The 19,886-nt window shown below is 39.3% G+C and overlaps 1 protein-coding gene across 1 annotated transcript in view; it reads left to right on the top strand.

Annotated features, from left to right (window-relative positions):
- Cfdp1 (craniofacial development protein 1) overlaps positions 1 to 19,886 on the top strand; it is a 76,081-nt gene that overhangs the window by 23,222 nt on the left and 32,973 nt on the right. The gene's annotated exons all lie outside the window — the stretch shown is intronic.

The following is a 19,886-nucleotide window of genomic DNA, read 5'->3' on the forward strand; positions in this document are numbered from 1 at the left end:
TCCTACCAAACTGTGTAGGTAAATATTTTTCAGTAGATTAATGTTCTACTGACTCCCTTACAAAAGGCATAAAATGAAATCTGTCAAAATTAATTTATTTGAAAACTGTAATGGGATATACCAGAGTATAAGAATATGTTCTAGGTATCCAAGTGAAAGTGCATGAATGTGGGGCTTTTTTGTTTGTTTGTTTGTTTGTTTTGTTTTTCGTGACAGGGTTTCTCTGTATAACAGCCCTGGCTGTCCTGGAACTAGCTCTGGAGACCAGGCTGGCCTCGAACTTACAGAGATCCACTTGCCTCTGCCTCCAGAGTGCTGGGATTAAAGGGGTGTGCCACCACTGCCCAGCCAATATGGAACTTTTAATTACATATGGTACAGTATTGTGCCTTGAATTTCTGATAAATCATGTGGCCTTCAAGGGTGATTTGCTTGTTTTTCTGACTTGTGTCTCAGAAAAGTTTTACAGTTATAATTGCTTGGAATGTTAGAGGAGGTCATCTGCTTTGGGATTTGGACATTTTTGTCAGTGAAAACAGAATTTGCAACAGATACCACATACTTAAGTATGGAAGGTCTTTTCAAGGGAGAAATTTGCAGGAGTCATCTGAAATATAAAAAAAAAATAATAATACAGTAAAACATTTTCCCTGGCCTTTTTTTTTTCTCCCCACTTTGGGAGCTGCTTTTTATAGAAATTGTGTATTTTCCTTTTCTCTAAACAGATTTAAGCAATACTGGGAAACCAGTGCAAAAGACTAAAACATCCTGCCCTACGTCTCTGAGTAACAAATAAGGACAGATGCTGAGAAGCCAATGTTTGTAACTGAAAGTGCATTTCCTCTACATGTTTAAAATAGCATGCTGCTTTGGCTATAAAAAGCCAGAGTTTGTGTGTTGGGGATGGAGTAAGCCCTCTTAATTAGAGGTCAGAATCAGGCTGTTACATTTGATAGAGGAAAGTACAGTGATTACTTAGTGTGTCTAAATTCCCATGGCTTCATCATCCAGACCTCTTGATCTCTCTTCCTCCACACACTGAATTCTTGCTCCACCAGCTGGTAGCTAGCCAGTCTTCAGCCCCCATTTTCTCTTCTATGCTCACATTTATTACTCCATTAGTTTCATCACAATTTACAATCCTTGCTATAAGAACAGAATTGTTTTTGTTGAGTTACTATTTTAAGCTGTAGCTGTATAGATTGGGAACAAATGAAAGTAATAAATATAAGATTGAAAGATATTTTTCCCATGTGGTTTTGTCCTGTTCTTGTTTTTTTTGGACATTGAATCTCAAACAACCTCCTAGTGGTGTCAGTTCAAGCAGTGTTTGTCCCAAGGACAGAAGATAGGATTTGTCATATGAAAATTAAGACTCCAGTTGATCACAGTATGATGACTGTGATCCTACCCAGCAGTGATGGCAGTAGGATCTGGGAGTTAAAGACCAGCCTTGAATACACCTGTGGTCCACCTGGACTGCATGAGACGTTGCCTCTGAATCAACAGTAACCCCTGATCTGATGCTTTGTCAGTGGTTGGTATCTTTATCCCAGGAACCTAATCTTTGTGAATAGTTTTCTGTCTGAACAGTTGACACTTGATCTTTCCCAGAGTCCTCAAAGTTGGTAATTATGAATTTAGTTTGTTTTAGTTTTTAAATAAGCATAATCATTAACTTTTGATAAAGACTAATGAGCATTTCACTTAAATTAACAGATATCAGACATAGCCACAGTATTGAGGGGAAATGTTTCTAGCATTTGATTAGACTCCAGTTGCCCTTTTTTTTTGTTTTGTTGTTTGAATATGTTCATATTTTCTTTGTCTAGTGATAAGTCTACAGTTGAATGTATGTTAAAAGCTGCATACATACCAAAGCCAAGTCCTTTGAATGGTTCAAAGAAGTAAGACCTCCTGCTGGGTCCCAGTAGAAATGTCCAGGATGTCATGAGTAAACGTTTGTTGGTAATTATTTTAATTAGAAATAAAGGAAAGTAGATGTTCCATCGAACTTGACTTCTGACAGTATCTAAAAGTGATTTTCTATAATGTATATAATTGGATAATATTTTTGGTTTTGTGCAGTTTTTTGTTGTTGGTGTTCTTTTGTTTGTTTGTTTGAGACAGGGTTTCTCTGTATAACAATCTTGATTGTCCTGAAACTCTGTAGACCAGGCTAGCCTCCTCACAGAGCTCTGCCTCCCCCATGCACGAGTCACCACTGGCTGTTTGTTTTTAATAAGGGTCTTACTGTATAGCTAGTATGGCCTCAAGCCTGTGATCCTCAACCTCTAGGTGAGTGCTACCAAATGTGGCTAAAACCAAACCAAAACAAAAGCAACCAAAAAATATTTTAATGAGATGAATGTGATACTATATAATTTATCAATTTGAATTATACCAGTCATTGCTTTCTAGCAAACTCAAGGGTATATTCATAGTAATGGGCAACTACAATTGTTTTTCTTGTCACCTACAAAAGAAACACTGGACTGGATCTGTTAGCTAATCACTTTCCCGTCTTCATCCTCAATCCCACTCATGGACTTTCTGGGTCTAGGTTTGTTTATTTTGGGCATTTCAAGAGTAGAATTTCAATATTTGCTTTTTCGTCTTTCTTTTTAAGGTTATTTATATATTTTATGTATATGAGTGTTTGCCTGTATGTATGTCTGTACCATGTGTGTGCCTGTGGGAGCCAGGGTGTTAGATTCCTTGGAACAGGAATTACAGATGATGATGAGCTGCCATGTGGGTGCTGGGAACAGAACCTGGGTCTCTTAGAAGAGCAGTAAGTCTTCTTAAATACTGAGGGGCCTCCCCAGCCAATGTATCTGGCTTCTTTGACTCAACATAATATCTTCAGGGTTTATCTGTGTTGCAGCATTTGTCTTATTCATGCCCTTTGTGGAATAGTATAATTGTAAGGCTATACTACATTTTGTTTATGTGTGTGCTAATTAATAGTTTTAGGATGATTTTTACATTTGGCCACTGTAAATGCTTCTGTGGACATTCAAGTACAAACTTTCCTGTTATTGGGTGTTTTCATTGCTCTAGGGTATATTCCTACAAGGATTTGTGGGTTAGGTAGTTGCTAGAATAAGCTCTTTAAATTTTTTACAAGTGTACTATATGTGTATGGGTATTTCGCCTGCATGTGTGTTTGTACCATGTGTGTGTCTGATCTCCACAGAAAGCCAGAAGAACATGTCAGATCTCTTAGGGCTGGAATTAGAGATAGTTTTGAGCCACCATGAAAGTTCTGGAAATTGAACCTGGGTCCCCTGCAAGAGTAGCCTGTGCTTTTAGCCACTGAGCCATCTCTCCACCCTCTTTAAGGTACTCTTAAACTGTTCTAAAAATGTGGTGACTTAGGAGGCCTCGGCAAGAAGACAGGTTGCTGCTGGTTTGATGCCAGCTTGGTCCATATAACAAGTTCTAGGGAGCCAGGGATGTTATCAAACCCTGTTTCAAAAAATAACATACCAAAAAAAGATATGTAGGTGAACTAATCAAAAAATAAAACTGGTGTACTGAAGAGTGCATTATGATGCTCTAGGAATGAGTAGTCTCTGGTTAGTTACAGCAGTGGTCACTGAGCATGCACTAGAGGGCAGAATTAATCCTGAGAAGCAAGCTCTCAGGTGCTTGAAACATTCATTCCTAAGACTGTGTGATGCTGTACATATTTCTTTTGTCTAATTAGATTAGTCTTTGATACAAGGTTTCTTTGTTCTGTGCAGTTTCTAGATATATTCAATTACAATTGTTTTTTTTTCAACTCTATTTTGTTTAGAAAATTATTTTGCTCTCTCATTTTTGTGATGCACATCTTTATTTATAGAGGTTTTTTTGTTGTTAAATACAAATAAAGACATGCTGACAGATGGCACAACAACCACTAAAAGATACTTGTTGGCAAGCCTGAAGAGACTTCCACAAGTTGTCTAATAGCCTCTACGCACATGATGTAGTACTTATGACCTTCTCCTCAAATAAAAGTGAATAAATGTGAAAAATTTAAAATTTCTTTTTTCTTCTTTTTTTTTTTTTTTTTTTTTTTTTTTTTTGATTTTGTTTTTCAAGACGGGGTTTCTCAAGTAGCTTTGGAGCCTGTCCTGGAAGTTGCATTGTAGACCAGGCTGGCCTAGAATAAAATCTTTGAATTTTATAAAGAGAGAAATTTAGGAACTGCATTATTATTATTGATCCTTTCGAAATGCTGTATGTTTCTCATCTTACACACTTTAGTATGGAAGTTACTAACTGTTCTAATATCTGTGAAGAATGTCATTCATTTGGAGCATGATTGTCAGTGAGTCCTATGTTCTGATCAAGGTTCTGATAAAAAGAATCCTAGTACTCTTTTGTGGATAGTTGCAATTATATTGTAAGATTCATGTTATATATAAAAGTTTTAATTTCAATTAGGAGAGGCTGAGCAGCTGTGTTCTGATTATTTTGGTTGGAGATTGAACATCAGGCTGACCTGAAGTCTGCATTTGCTGTATCCAGTTACATGGTCCTGGGCTCTTGCCAAAGCCCTACTGTTCAAGCAAATCTATTGTAAATATTAGATGAAATAATTTAAAACTTTGAAAATAGATGAGCTAGGTGCTGAAGAGATGGCTCAGAAATTAATTACTGGCTGCTCTTTCGGTGGTCCCGAATGCAATTCCTGGCAACCACATGGTGGCTCACAACCATCTACAATGAGATCTGATGCCCTCTTCTGGCATGAAGCATATATGCAGGCAGAGCACTGTATACATAATAAATAATTTTTTTAAAAAAAGAAAAAATAGATGATCTAGAAAAACCTAAAGAAACAGAAGAGGTGAGAAAATGACCGATTCTAAGTGAACATCAGTCTTTTGACAGATGTTTAAGACATAAAAGCACAATTTAATTATTAGCTGTATTTGAACATGATACTAGTTTCAGCAGGTGCTGATGAGGATGAGTGGGAAGCTTGTGCCTTGCCATGCTGTCTGTTTGAAATTGAGAGCCCTTCCTTCATCCAACTATTTGAAAAGTGTGGAGGAATAAAGGATTTTTCCTCCATAGCCAGAAGTTTAAGGAAAGTCTTTTTATTATGGTAATTGTTGGGCACAGTGGTGTGCATCCCAGGATCATTCAAATTCAAGGCCTCCCTCCTTCCTCCCTCCCTTCTCATGGGCCCTTTGTAGTGAACCCTGATGTTATGCTTGTCAAAAGCCTCTTTCCAATCCAGCCACCCCACCTGCACAGTCCTACTGTGTGTTCAGGGCAAGGGGAGTATACTTGGGCCCAAATTTAAGAGTTCATTATCTCTGCTCCCCACCCTGTACCCATCCAATAAATTCTTCTGATTGTATTCTTTTAGTCCCTAAATGTTCTTATTCTCTATACCTTCCTATCCACTCCCATTTCATCTCTACCTCCATAACCTTTTTTTTTCTATCTCTTTTGAAGCATCTGTCTTTAGGATATTCTAAAGTCTTTCCAGAGTCCTGAACTGTTGTAATAATTTCCTAAATTTACTTAAAACCCATAGTTTCTCTTTCTGTATCCAACTAGTATGTCACTACCAAGATAATTTGGCAGCGGTTCAGGTCAAATCTATTACTTGTCCAAAAATTTACCCTTATTGCTCCTTGTTCAGCTTCTTTAGCCTCATGTTAAGGAATTCCATCTTTTATCTCTAGCCACTTTTGCCTATTTTTTAAGTTACTCTATGTGGTAGCCAAAAGGGACTCATTTCCTTTATCCTACATTATTTCAGCTTTGGTATAGGTTTTGTTTTGTTTCTGAAATCTGGCCTGGGAAATTCTCTGGCATTCTGACATCCAATGCATCCTTTGCATTCTCTCTCCTGGAACTCCTGTTAGGCAAGTCAGTTTCCTTTCTGTCCTTGTATTTAACTTCTCTTTGATATTGTTTACCTCATTATTTCTGAACTATGTTTTTATCTTCACTTTCTCTTCTATCTAATCCAGTTAAACCTGTGCATTGCATTTAATTTCAGTGGCTAAGTTTTGAGTTCTTTGTTTTCTTTTCTTTCTTTCTTTTTTTTTTATTTTTTTTTTGGGGGGGGTCTTATGATGGTATTCTTTTAAGGCCAGAAGTTAACCTGTATTTTTTCAAAATGGGTATGAATTTGTTTCTTTGATGCCCTGATTTGAGCTTTGACTCAAGCTAATTTTGAATGTAAATTTGTGGTTTAGATCCCTGGAACACTGAGGTATTGTAGTTAGGATTATAGTCTTGAATCCCAAATCAATATGAATTTTCTCAGACGAGACATGTCTTCCTATCTGCCTCTAACCTGAACAGAGATGAGCTCTTCTGGGCTCCCTGCAGCACTAGCACTGAATGTCCCCTAATCCATCCTTTCACTCTAGTCAGAGTCTTAGATTCTGGCTCTCTGTCTCTGTAACACCAAGACAAGTTCTGTTTTGATTTGGTTTACAAAACCCAGAAAACCCAAGCCCGGAAGTTATTAAAACCATTTCTCAGCCCTGCTAGTCATTCTGTCAGGTCATGTGCACTGTTGTGGTTTTCCACTTCCTCCTTTAAGTCTAATCGTCTAGAGGTTCCCTTTCTTTTTTTGTGAATTTTTAAATAGTGATATACTTTGTCTAGTGTTTCTAGGTCATTATGTTGCAAATGTTTAGTTTACCTTAAACATTTGTCACAGATACCCTGTTGCTTCTTTTCATGTTTCTGAGTATCTTACTAGGTTTCTGTTGCTGTGATGAAACACCAAGACCAAAAACACCTTGGGGAGGAAAGGATTTATTTTGCTTATACTTCCACATCACTGGAAGGCAGACAGGGTGGGAGCTTATGGCAGGGACCAGGAGGCAGAAGCTGAAGCAGAGGTCATGGAGGTGTACTGCATATTGGCTTGTTCTCTGCGGCTTGCTCAGTCTGCTTTTATACACTCCCAGAGCCACCTACCCAGGGGTGGCACCACCCACAATGGTGTGGATACTCTCACATCAGTCCTTAATCGAAAATGCCCTCTAGTCTTGCCTACAGCCTGATTTTAGGCATTTTCTGAATTGAAATTCATTTCTCTCAGATGACTCTAGATTGTGTCAAGTTGACATAAAATTAGCCAGCATACTGAGCATACTAGTACAGAGCTGTGGATTGCATTTGGTGAATTTGAATCGTGTAAAACTGTGCACACACACACATATACGCTTTCAATATTACATTTACAAAGAAGCACAGCAACAGGTAAACTTTGTCTCTGGACACTTGCTACCCTTTATGAATGTGTATTCTCCTTTCAATGTAGTCATAACAGCAGGTTAGTTTGGGTTCCATAGCTTGTGTCCAGCAAATACCCAAGTCTGGAACAGCTTGCAATGTCTGAAATGTGATTGGAATGACACTTCGGCTTACTCACACTGTAGTTCAAGCATAGACTTGTAGGAAGTTCTTTACTCATCCCACAGTTCTATTTTGCAATTCTTGCTATTTCCCTTCTTTGACATCGACTTGTCTCCCTGTGAAAGTGTTTCCACAGTAACATTTCATAATGTACATCCTTGTTGGATGTGCCTTGTAGCCTTGTTTCCTAGCCTTTCCTGTGCTTAACTTTGGCTGTCTGTTGGACAACAGGAAAGCCTTTAAATTGTCTCCCCTTTATCACAGGTGCCAGGTTAAATTGTGCTGAAGGAATTTTGATATCCATGCACCATTACCAAGGTGCTTAGGCTATGACTGGTAGCAATAAACAAAGTTGCTGGGTGGTATAGATTGCGTTGTCATGATACTCTTTGTAATGCTAAGGTGCCTGTTTGTAGCTTTGGAGAATCTTCTTACTGCTTCTGGGAAACTGTGGGGAGGAGGCAAAAGTGGGGGCATAACTTCTTTTTGGTTTTTTTTTTGTTTGTTTGTTTGTTTTTTGTTTGTTTTTTTAATTTAAATTAGAAACAAGCTTGTTTTACATATCAGTCCAGGTTCCCCAACCCTCCCATCCTCCCTTCCCCCTTTCCCCCCTTTACCAACCTCCAGCCCATCCCCTTTCTGCTCCCCAGGGAGGGTGAGGCCTTCTATAGGGAGTCTTCAAAATCTGTCATATCATTTGGAGCAGGGCCCAGGCCCTCCCCCATGTGTCTAGGCTGGCTGAGGGAGGATCCCTTTATGTGAAATGGGCTCACAAAGTCCATTTGTTTTGTCTTTTGAGTCTCACTATATAACCCTGACAATGGTCTGGAACTTGCTATGTAGCCCAGGCTGGCCCCCAACTCACAGAGATCCACCTACCTCTATCTCCCCAGTGCTGGGATTAAAGGTGTGGACCGGTCCCTAATACTGTGAGCATCTTCTGTATCTTCTCTAATACTTTGTTTCTTCTTTACTTTCTTTCCTTCTTTTTGCAACTTTAGCCAGCACCCTTATTTGGACATTCATTGGAAAAGTAAGAGTGCAGAGACAAGCATGTCATTTTAGTTATGGTTAGTATGCATTCATCTCATTTATAAGTCACTAACTAGTAAAATTGAGGAGATTGTGTGGGCTCCTGTCACTATATACTAAAGGATGATGAGAACACTTGAGAAAGAATCCTGCAGACTCAATCTTAGCAGTGTCTGTTGAGTGTTGCTTTTTTTGGTCTCATAGTATGAAACTTTCAAGACAAGAAGTAAGTTAGTTATCACAGGACCCTTAACTGTTCGGTTAGGTGAGTTTTAACAATTGCATATATATTTATTCCCAAGCCTCAAATAGAATGTTTTATGCCATCATCATTCCAGAAAATTTCTTCATACCCTTTTCCCATTTTGTTCTGCCCTGTATCTCTGCCACTGGCAACTATTGGTTTTATTTTGCTAGGTTAGTTCGCCTTAGTTCAGAACTTCATATGAATAAACTATACTTCATTGTACTTTTTGTTCCTGGCTTCTTTGACTCCTTGTTTTTGATTTTGAGATTTGTCCTTGGTGTGTGTAGTAGAAGTTCATTTACTGAGTTCTTAGCTCCTTGCCACTCTTTAGACTGAAATCTTAGAGCTGTTATTTTGGGGCCCTTGGATTTTACGGTAGAGGGAAAAGAACTATTGTTGTGATAGACCTGCTTCCTTTGGAAGCAGGCAAAATAAATTTTTATGCTTTGGACTTGGATAGATTTGCCTGGCTTAACTGTTTGCTTGATTCTTTTACATTAAAAGATGAAATCATAATTTCTTTTTTAATTTCATTTTGCATTACAACCACAGTTCTCCCTCCCACCCCTGCTCCTGCCCTTTTCTTCCTCCCCAGCATACCCCCAACTACTCTTCCCACTGGGTAAGGGCTCCCATGGGACAAAGGCCGAGCCCATAGGGAATGGGCTCCAACAAGCCAGCTCATGTACCAGGGATAGAGCCTGGTCCTTCGGTCAGGGGCCCCTCAGATTGTCCAGCTACACAATTGTCTCCCACATGCAGAGGGTCTAGTTTGGTCCCATGGAGGCTTCACAGCTGTCGAAATCATAATTTCTAACTTTATAGAGGTGTTTTGAGAATGAAATGAGATAGGGTATCTTGGTACACATTCTGGTCCAGAAGAGCTCATAAAAATTATTTTTCTGGACCATCAAGATGGCTCAATGGATCAAGGGTCTGTTGCCAAGCCTGACAATCTGATTTCAATCCCCAGGAGCTACATGGTAAAAGACAATGACTGACTCCTTTGAGTTGTCCTCTGACCTCCACACATGCTGTGGCATACACACATCCACACAAATAAATGAAACTGAATTTTTTAAAAGAATTATTCTTCTGGCTGGACATGGTTATACACCTGTAATCCCAGCACTCAGGGGGTAGAGGTATGATTGAGAGTTCAAGGTAATTATTGACTACATAACAACTTCTAACCTGGGCTAAAACAAAGCGGGCTAGGGAGGTGGCTCAGTGGGTAAGAGCACTTGTTCCATATGCCTAAGGACCTGAGTTTGAATCCCCTGAATCCCCAACATCATATAAAAGCAGGGACTGACCTTGTATGTTTGTAATCTAGCATTGGGCAGAGACAAGCAGAGTGTGGAAGCATCCCTGAAATGGTGAACTTCAGGTCCAGTGAGACACTGTGTCAAGGAGATAAGACTCTTCACCCAGGCACCTGCACACACAACACATATCACCAGAACATAGTATTTTTTTTGGTTCTTGTTCTTTTTTTTTCTCCCCTCAAAAATAGCAGGGTTGACCTCTTAACTTTACTTCATAAAACCAGAGAGTAGAGTTAATATGTATGTGAAACTTCATTAAAAGCCACATTCTTAGTGTTTCCAGCCTCTTCCTACTGGATTAAGGCTTGTGCTAGAGAACACTGAAGCCTGAAGCACTCTGAGGGACTGGCACTGCCTTTCCTTCCTCTTCATGCCCATTTGGAGCCTTGTTTGGGTTGCCTTCCAGTTGTTCAAATGTCCATTGGCTAGCGTTTATAGTTGTTGTCTGAGGGAGGTTAGTTCAAACTAGGCAGTAGAGCAGTGTTCTGCAGTTTGATATCTTCCTCTCTACTCTCCCATCATAGAAATGCATTTGATCATGCTCTTCAGTCACATAAGTTACTGCTTTCTGACTTAGAAACTCTTTATGGGGTTAGAGTAACTCCACACATTTATACACCGAATAAGATGGTGTGGGAAAAACATAGCAGTTTCCACTTTAAACTTGTGTTTATGGCCCGATAATGCACAGCACTGTGTGTAGCTACAGGTAAAGAACTGGTTTCCATTTCAGACCTGTTCAAACACACTCATAAACATTTCCAAAATGAGGCAGTATATGACCACTGTTCATCAGCATTGAAAAATAAACAACTGGCCTGTGTTAATTTATTATCTCTGTGAGAGTGTATGTTACTGTGTAAGTGCACACATGTGCGTGTGGAGGTCAAAGGAACTGGAAGAAGTCACTTCACCTTTATGTAGGGATTACACTCAGATTGCCAAGGTTATGTGTCAAGTACTTTAAATACACCAAACATCTTGCCAGCCTTTGATGGTTTGTTTTTGTTTGATATGGGCTTTCACTATATCAACCAGACTGGCCTGGAACTCACAGAAATCCACCTGCCTCTACCTCTGGAGTGCTGGTAAGCCACCACCAACCCGACACAAAAACATGTTTAAAATAATAGATAATGCTTGTGGGGGGTGGTTTTGTTTTGTTTTGTGAGAGAGCATCTCACTGTTTAGCCTAAGTTGGCCTAGCCTCAAATGTGAGATAATCTTCCTACCTTAGTATATGCCAAATGTTGAGGTTGCAACATAGTACCATCAGGCTGAGCGCCAACCCTTTGTATGGGTCACATACTCCCAGCCTTTGTTCTTGTTTCTGCATAGGTCCTAGAAGAGCAGTTAGTATATCTTCTCTGCTCAGATTTCCAGGTGTGAAGTCTTCTGTCTGTTTTAAGGATTGTATGTTCATTTTTTGGGGGGTAGGGAGTGGTTAATGTGCTTTTTTCCCTAGATGAACACAATGAGCATTTCCCTCCTCCCTCCCTTCTTTCCTTCTCTCCCTCCTCCCCCCTTCTCTTTTCTTTAGACCTTGGCTTTATCAAACCTGACCTCAGAGTCAGAATGTAGAGTCTCTTAACCAGACACTTTCTTAATGCCTGAGTGAGGGTGACCCAGTGCTGTCTGTCTCCTTGTAATAATTCTTGAATATCCCTATCTGACATGCCACTGGATTACAGAAGGCAAGAGGCTGGACTTCTGGGCGAGCAGTTTGCTCATAAATAGCAAGACTGTTCATTGCCACAAGATCTGCAGCTGCCCTAGTAACACAATTGCAGCTGGATCTTTTGCTGTAGCCTTTGAGTTCCATTGAGAGGCCTCTTGCTCTCACCTGTGGTTCCATGTAGTACTATTGTTTAAAGGAAAAATTAGCACTTATATATAAAACAGCCCAGTGGGACAGAAGTTTTGCTGTCAAAAATGAGATTTGTGCATAGTGACTCAAACACAATCCTAGCACTCAGGAGAACTCTCATTTGGAGAATTATCCTGAGTTTGAGGGCAGCCTGGGCTACAGTAAGACCTTAACTTAAAAAGTTGTATTTGCATACAAACAAAAGTATAAAGGTCCACAGCAAACTACAGTTTCATGGTGATTCCTTTCCTTTGACAAAACAGCACTAATACAGGTTTGCTTGTAAGTGAAGAAACAAGAGTAACGGGTAGTCAGCCCACAAGTTCATGGCTTGTGCTGTGGGTACAGACTGGCTTCCTTATTATGCCGCACATTTTGATGAGATATAATGAATGCATTTTCTAAACCAAAACTACACCTGCTTTAACAGTGCCTCTCCCCCATACTGGGATTGAACCCAGGTCTCACATATGCTAGCTAAACACTCTACTACTTCAGCTACATTCACAGCTTTCTTCCTTTTTATTTTGGAATATAGCCTACATTGAGCCCAGGTTGACCTCACACTCAGAGTGCATCTGCCTTAGCTCTCAAGTAACTGAGGTTGCAGGCATGCCCAACCATTTCTTTATTTGTTACCTTATTTCTTGCACATTTTAGCATAATACAAAACAAGTGTACACTTTGCAATCCTAACACTCAGGGAAAGGCAAGAGGATCATAAATTTTAGGTCAGCCCGGGCTGCTTCATAAAATCCAGTCTCAAAATCTTTCCCTCCCAAAACAGGGTTTCTCTGTATATCCCTGGCTGTCCTAGAACTTGATGGTCTCCAACTCAGCAATTGCCTGTCTCTGCCCCTCCCAAGTGCTGGAATTAAAGAAAGGCATCATGCCCAGCTTTCAAAACTTTTTAAAGTTGGTTATGTAGCTCAGTGTTAGAATGTTAGTTGTGCCTAAAGAACAAGAAGTGTGCTGTTCAAAGTTCTGTTCTAAGGTATTTCAGCACATTGCTGCTATCAATACTTTTAAAGATGTAGTCTGGTCCTGTCTCTAACCAGAGCAATGCACCACAGACTCCAGAGAGCCTGGCCTGTGTGGAGATTTGCTGTTTAGTATGAAAGATTCTTTTTTCCCCTTGTCCTGCTTTCCCCACCCCCCCTTGGTTTCAAGACAGGGTTTCTCTGTGTAGCCTTGGTTGTCTTAGAACTCACTTGGTAGACCAGACTGACCTGTAACAGAGATGCAGCTGTCTCTGCCTCCTGAATGCTGGGATTAAAGGTGTGCACCACCATTGCCCTGCAGAATCTTTCTTCTTCTTGGGGTGTTTGTTTTTGCAATCAAATCTTGCTATATAGCCTGTGCTGGCCTTGAACTCAGATCTGAAACTCATGGAAATTCTCCTGCATCAGTTTCCCTAGTGTCCTTTTGTTAAGAATGCAAAGAATAAAAGCCGGGTATGGTGGCATATGCCTTTAATTTCAGCCCTTGGGAGGCAGGCAGGCAGGCAGATCATTGTGAGTTCAAGGCCAATCTGGTCTGTAGGACAAAACTCTTAAGAAGAGCTGAAAAGTTGGTGTGGTAATGGTAGGTAAACCATAAACTGGATTCAAGACACAAAAGTCAGAGGCAAAGATCACCCATGAATTAGAAGGCCAGCTTCAGCTATGGGCTAGAATGAGATCCTGTATCCATCTCCCAAATATAAGCTAATTCACTTTTAAATTTTTATTTTATCTATGTTTTACCTTGGCTGGCCTGAATGTATGTCTGTGTACCACATGCCTGTGGAAGCCAGAAGGTGTAGGATCCCTTAGAACTGCAGTTAACAAACAGTTGTGGGCCACCCTGTGGGTAAATGCTCATTATCTGGAAGAATAGCCAGTGCTCTTAACCACTGAGCCATCTCTCCAGCCCTGCAAAACATAATTTCTAATGGTCCTAAATGTCTAGATTTGCTAGCTATTAATTCTTGTAGGAGAGTCTGGTGGAAGGTGAGAGGTTGTAACTACATTGACATTTTAGGGAAGACTACTTGAATGATTTGTGAAATGGCCATTTTATCCTTTCCCTCTCCTCCCATTGGTCTTTTTTTTTTTTTTTTTTTGGGGGGGGGGGAGGCCCTATTACACAGGCTAGTATCTAGCACTTAATCAACAACATAGTTGCCTCCACAGAGCTTTGCTATTTTGGAACTGTTGGTGTGAATTATTCCCTGTTAATAGGAACCTGGCTCCTGCTGGTGAGAAGCTGATGCACACATTGCTCTCAATCAGCAGTTCTCATCTTTTTGTTCTCAGGGCCTCTTTCCAGTCTTTGGAATTATTGAGCAGGTTTGATAGATTGTTATTTTATTGTTTTTAATTATGTATTTGTCTTTGGTTGTATTGTGCAGAAGTTTGTGAAGGACATCAGATCCCTTGGAGCAGGAGTTACAGACAGTAAAGCTGCGTTGGTAATAGGAACTGAACTCAGGTCCTTTGGCAGAACACTGTGTGCTCTTGACCACTGAACCATCTCCAGCCCTTGACTGAGTTTTAACTGTTGTTATTTATTACAAATAAAATTAAGAGTTGAGCCGGGCAGTGGTGGCTCACACTTTAATCCCAGCACTTGGGAGGCAGGTGGATCTCTGTGAGTTCAAGGCCAGCCTGGTCTACAGAGAAATCCTGTCTCAAAACAAACAAACAAAATTAGGAGTTGAGAGAAAATTAAAATATTTGGTAATTCTTTTTTGTTTGTTTGTTCAGTTTTTCTGTGATGAGATTTCACTGCAGCCCTGGATGACCTGAAACTTGTTATATATAAACCAGACTGCAATTGAATTTGCAACAATCCTTCTGCCTCTACCTTTCAAGTGCTGGGATTATAAGGATATGTTCCTGGCTCAACTTGCAATTCACTTTTTTTTTTAATAACAATAATGATAAGCCCATCACAGGTTAGCACAATGTAACTTTGTTTAATTATAAAAGCAGCATGTGTCTGGCTTAATACAACATAGCTACCTTACATCTGCTTTGACAGATTGCTTTATGCAGATGGGTAGTTGAGACAGGAATATTTTAACAATTTGGATAATATTGGCTGCCCTGCAACATTGGAGAGTCCTAGTTTGCCCTGGTTTAGGTGGGTTACAATCTGGGCTTTACCCGTTCACTTTGTATAGTCTCATCGCAGTAGCACCACGTCACTTGCTTGGAAAATACTTATTTGCTGGGTTATGTTGCTCTTCTAATGTTAGCTGATTTCACTGGATAGTTTCTGTAAATATCATTGATTACTTTTATTGTCAATTTATCAGAAAACTGGTTAAAGTATTGGGAGATGTCCAGATCATGGTGGTATATACAAATTATCCAAAATTCAAAAGCTCAGAATTTACTGTTGGCAACCAGAGCTGCCAGTTGTTCTCCTTGAAGGGACAGACTTACTTCATTCATTCTTGAAAAGTGAGGAGTCTGTCTAGTCCCCAAGCGTGAACTAGTACTGTTTATCTGCCAGACACTTTAAAATAAAATGGTGCTTCATTACCCAAGCAGGTAATTCAACTTGCAGCTCAGTTACATAAATGTTCTCTTTGGAGACCTCTGTTCCCAGCAGAAATGCTTTTTGGTTACTTTCAATTGAAGATGTTAGAAAAAAATATATCTACTTAAGAACCAAGGTTTAGTACCTAGAGAGATGTCTCAGTGTAAAAATGTTTGCTGTTCTTTCAGAGGACCCAAGTTTGGTTTCCAGCACTCAGGTCAGGTAGATCAAAACCACCTGTAATCAATGTGAACCCAGAGGACTCAATGCCTTCCTTCTGGCTTCCACAGCTACTCATTTATACATGTACATATGCATATACACATAAATAAGAATAAAATAAATCTTTAAAAAAAGAACCATGGTAGAAGTTGGTGAATCTTTGGTGAATTCAAGGCCAGGCAGGGCTATGTTTTTGAGACCTTGCCTCATAAAACAAACAAAAATAAACTAAAGAATGAAACAAAGTTTGAGATCTCCATGAATTTGAGCCCAGCTTTTCAATATAGCAATTTCCAGGCCAGCCAAAGCTACATATGAATACCATGACTTTAAGAAAAAAAAAAGAAGAAGAACCAAGGTTTGATTATGTTATTAAATTTAGATTTGTTTTATTATAAATGTATAGCTTGTTTTATTTAAGCTTACTGTTTTATTTCTTATAAAAACAAAAGTTCTATTTCAGGATAATTTTGTTTTGAGTAACCATCATAGGTTGTATCAGACAAACTTATAAAATGATATAGTCACATAGTTTCCCCATGTAACCACTTAATATGGTCATGGTACTAGATCTGTCCAGATTAAGAGATGACTACTAATCAAGATGCACACTTCCATGTGATTTTCCCAGTTTGCCAAAATACAAGTTTCCTATTGCTGTTCTGGGAAGGACACTGTTGCTATGGGAAGGTACTTTAGTTTTTTATTTGGTTTTGGTTTTTCTAGATAGGGTTTCTGTGTAATAAATAGCTTTAGCTGCCCCAGAACCACTTTGTAGACCAAACTGGCCTCAAACTCACAGAGATCTGCCTGCCTCTGCTTCCCAAATGCCTGGCTTACTTTACTTTTTTTTTTTGTTTTGTTTTGTTTTTAATCAACATTTATTTACTCATTTACTTTGTTTGGGCATGTGTATGTATGTGGACACATTTGTGCCATGACATCCATGTAGAAGTCAGAAGATAACTTGTAAGAATCGTTTCTCTTCTTCCATTATTTGGGTCTTAAGGTTCAAACTCACTCAGGTCACTAGGTTTTACTACTTCATCTTGCTGGCCCAAAGACAGCAACTTTTAAAACAATACTTGCTGGGTGGTGGTGGTAAATGCCTTTAATCCTCTAGAGGCAGAGGCAGGCAGATCTCTGTGAGTTCAAGGCCAGTCTAGTCTACAGTTTGAGTTCCAGGACAGCCAGGGCTACACAGAGAAACCCTGTCTCAACCACCCTCCACCCTCTCACATCCGCCACAAAAAAAAAAAAAAAAAAAAAAAAAAAAAACCACCTCTAACCTAGACTTTTCCTACATTAAAAGAAATGAAGTCAGGCAGTTGTGGTGCATGCCTTTAATCCCAACACTCCAAAGGCAAAAGCCATCTCTGTGAGTTCTGGGCCAGCTTGTGTAGCCAGGGATACACAAAGAAACCCTGTCTCTCAACAACAAACAAACAAACAAACAAGAAAATAAATGAATTGTATATTTAGAAAATACTACAAAGGTAATCAGAGTGTATGCCTCACTTGACTTCTTGCAGAACTAAAATGCACTTGTCAGTATTGAGAGGCTGTGGTTCATCCCATCTATATACACAAGACACCTCCAACCCTGCATGTCTCTTGCTTATGTGACTTCAAGCCTGGTACCAGGCATTAGGGCTTCTTCCCTGCCAAAATGTACTGTGCAGGGCAAGTGACAGGCACTCAACAAAGTACTGCTTCATTCTTAAGTAAAATTTGCTTCTTTCTGGACTCGGTCTGTCTGTCTCTCTCCCCTGCCTCCCTTTCTTTCTTACTTTGTTAGCTGCTTAACTAAAGGACACTTTTGGCAAAGTGTTTTGCTAGGGATGTGGAGAGGAATGAAAGAGTTCCTGTCTTCAAGGATGACAGTGATGAAGGGAAATAAATAATTCTATACCAGATGTACACAAATTCTTTTTTCAATTCAATTTAATTATGTGTTTATTTTGTGTGTGTGTGCATAGTGGTGGTATGTGGAGGTCAAAGAACAGTTTTGGGGTATTAATTCTCTCCTGCCAGCTATGGGATCCAGCAATTGAATTCAGGTCATCAGGCCTATGTGCAAAGAGCCTTTACCCACTGAACCATCTCTCTGGCCCCACAAATTTGTCTGAAACAGTCCTCTACCACTATAGGATCATCTGGCTTTTGAGTATGTTGTCTCTTTGCATCACCACAGTTTTCTGTGTTACTCCTCTCATAGGAGTAAGTCTCAAAGGCAAATAGTCCATCATTTTTTAAGGGCCATTCTCAACTCGGCTGGACATTTTGTCACCCTTCAGATGGTGGTGGCAGTAGTGGCTTGGCACTCTGATCTTTCAGCAAGACTGGACACAAAGGAGAATGGTGGTGATGGTGAGCTTTTATCTTGGCTTTTTACAAATAATTAATTATTTATTTTAACTTTTATGTGCACTGGTGTCTTGTCTAAGTGACCATGGCTGTCATGTTGGGAGATGAGGAACCATCAACATGGGAAATATTGGGCATTCCTGACATGAACCATGATGTTTCTGTTCATTTTCTAAATTCAGGGCTTTCTTCCTGTGTGGATATCATTTATTTTGAGAACGAAAAATTACATGAATGTTATGTCTCCATTTTCCTTTTCTCACAGATTAAAACACGCCCCTAGTGGAAAGCACTTGGCTCATCCAAGCACTCCAGATTATTTTTCTGTTTAATATTGATGTGGGGAGTGCACCTGTTTCATTGGAAACATGATTAGTATCATTAAGATTCGTTAGGATGAATTTTTATGATTTCTGTGGAAATTCTTTTAAACATAAAAATAATGACAGTGGAGTGTATACGCATTCTATTTTAGTTACAATTAGTCTATCCGGGTCCTAGAAAGAGGCACAGAGCAGAGATTCAGTAAAATGAAATGAAGCTTTGAGAGGAAAAAAAGAAAAACAAAATCTTTCCTAAGGATTTCTAAAATTATTATTTCATGGGCCCATTTATTTATTTTTACTCATCTTCAATAATTAAAAATTAGTTGGTGCTATGCCACACTTCTGTAATTCCAGCACTTGGCAAGAGGAACCCGGAGGTCATTAAGGTCATCCTTGGCTAGACAGCAGCTGGGCCAGCCTAGGCCATAGGGCTTTGTACTGCTGCATTCATCCCGCTCTGTAGTTGTTTGTATCCACTTAGGTCCAGTAAGGGCAGTTGTTGATATGTCTCTGCCTTTTGAGCCTTTGTCTATGTTTATTTATTCAGACATGAACTTGTGTGTTGAAAACACTAGGTTGTGTTTACCTCATAGAGTTTTCCACACCCAGGTTTTTGCTGGACATGTTCTCATAGAAAGGTTATTTTGCTGTTTTGTTTTCAACAGGGTCTCAGGTAGCCCAGGCTGCCCTTGAAGTGTCAGTATTCCAGGCATACCACCCACCTAACTTCATAGTGACACTTAATGTGTACTCAATCCTTTGTATTTCTTACAAATTGGTGTTAATTAGATCTAGAGACTTGATTAGATTTCACTCATGTAAAATTGAGCAGTGTTTGTTTTGTAGACAGGGTCTCACTATGAGCCCTGGCTAGCCTGGAACTGACTGCATAGACCAAGCTGGCTTTGAATTCATATATATCTGACTACCTCTGCTTCTCAAATGCTGGGAATAAGGGTATGTGCTGACACATCCAGCTTTGTTTGTTTTTTATTACTAGGATAGTATCATGCTTAGTATTAAAAATATTGAGTAACATTTTGTGTTAGGAAACCCATAATAATTAATTTTTTTGTTTTAAATTTTTAAAAAATTTATATTAGTAGCCATTGATGATTATAAATCTGGTCATGTTTGGAAAATGGTGACAGGAAGAGGAAAAATTTATGTCTTTATAAGTATTGTAAGTAATAAATAAGAAATAACAGACTCTTTCCTCCTCTTTAGTTCCTACTTTCTATAGGAAAAATAAATTGTTTTCATTTATTTACCTATTTGCAAACTGATTCAGTCATTAACATCCTCCAAATAATGACTACTTTATAATTGTATCATGAAGCCATGGACTTAGTTTTTTAGTTTTTGATTTTTGTTGTTTGAATCCATACTATAAATACTTGGTATTATTTCAGTTTATTATAGTTGTCATCATTACTGATTCTCAAGTTGTTTCCTCTTTGGCCATTACTACTGCAAGTAAGTTCTCATGTTCTTTGACACTTACCTCTGTTGTCTTTGGTAGCTGCCATCTGATCTGGTGTGACCAAATAATCCAGTCTAATTTCATGCATTTCCTCCTA

This window comes from Phodopus roborovskii, unplaced genomic scaffold, assembly GCF_943737965.1.
Source record: "Phodopus roborovskii unplaced genomic scaffold, PHOROB, whole genome shotgun sequence".
In the NCBI taxonomy this organism is placed as follows: domain Eukaryota; kingdom Metazoa; phylum Chordata; class Mammalia; order Rodentia; family Cricetidae; genus Phodopus; species Phodopus roborovskii.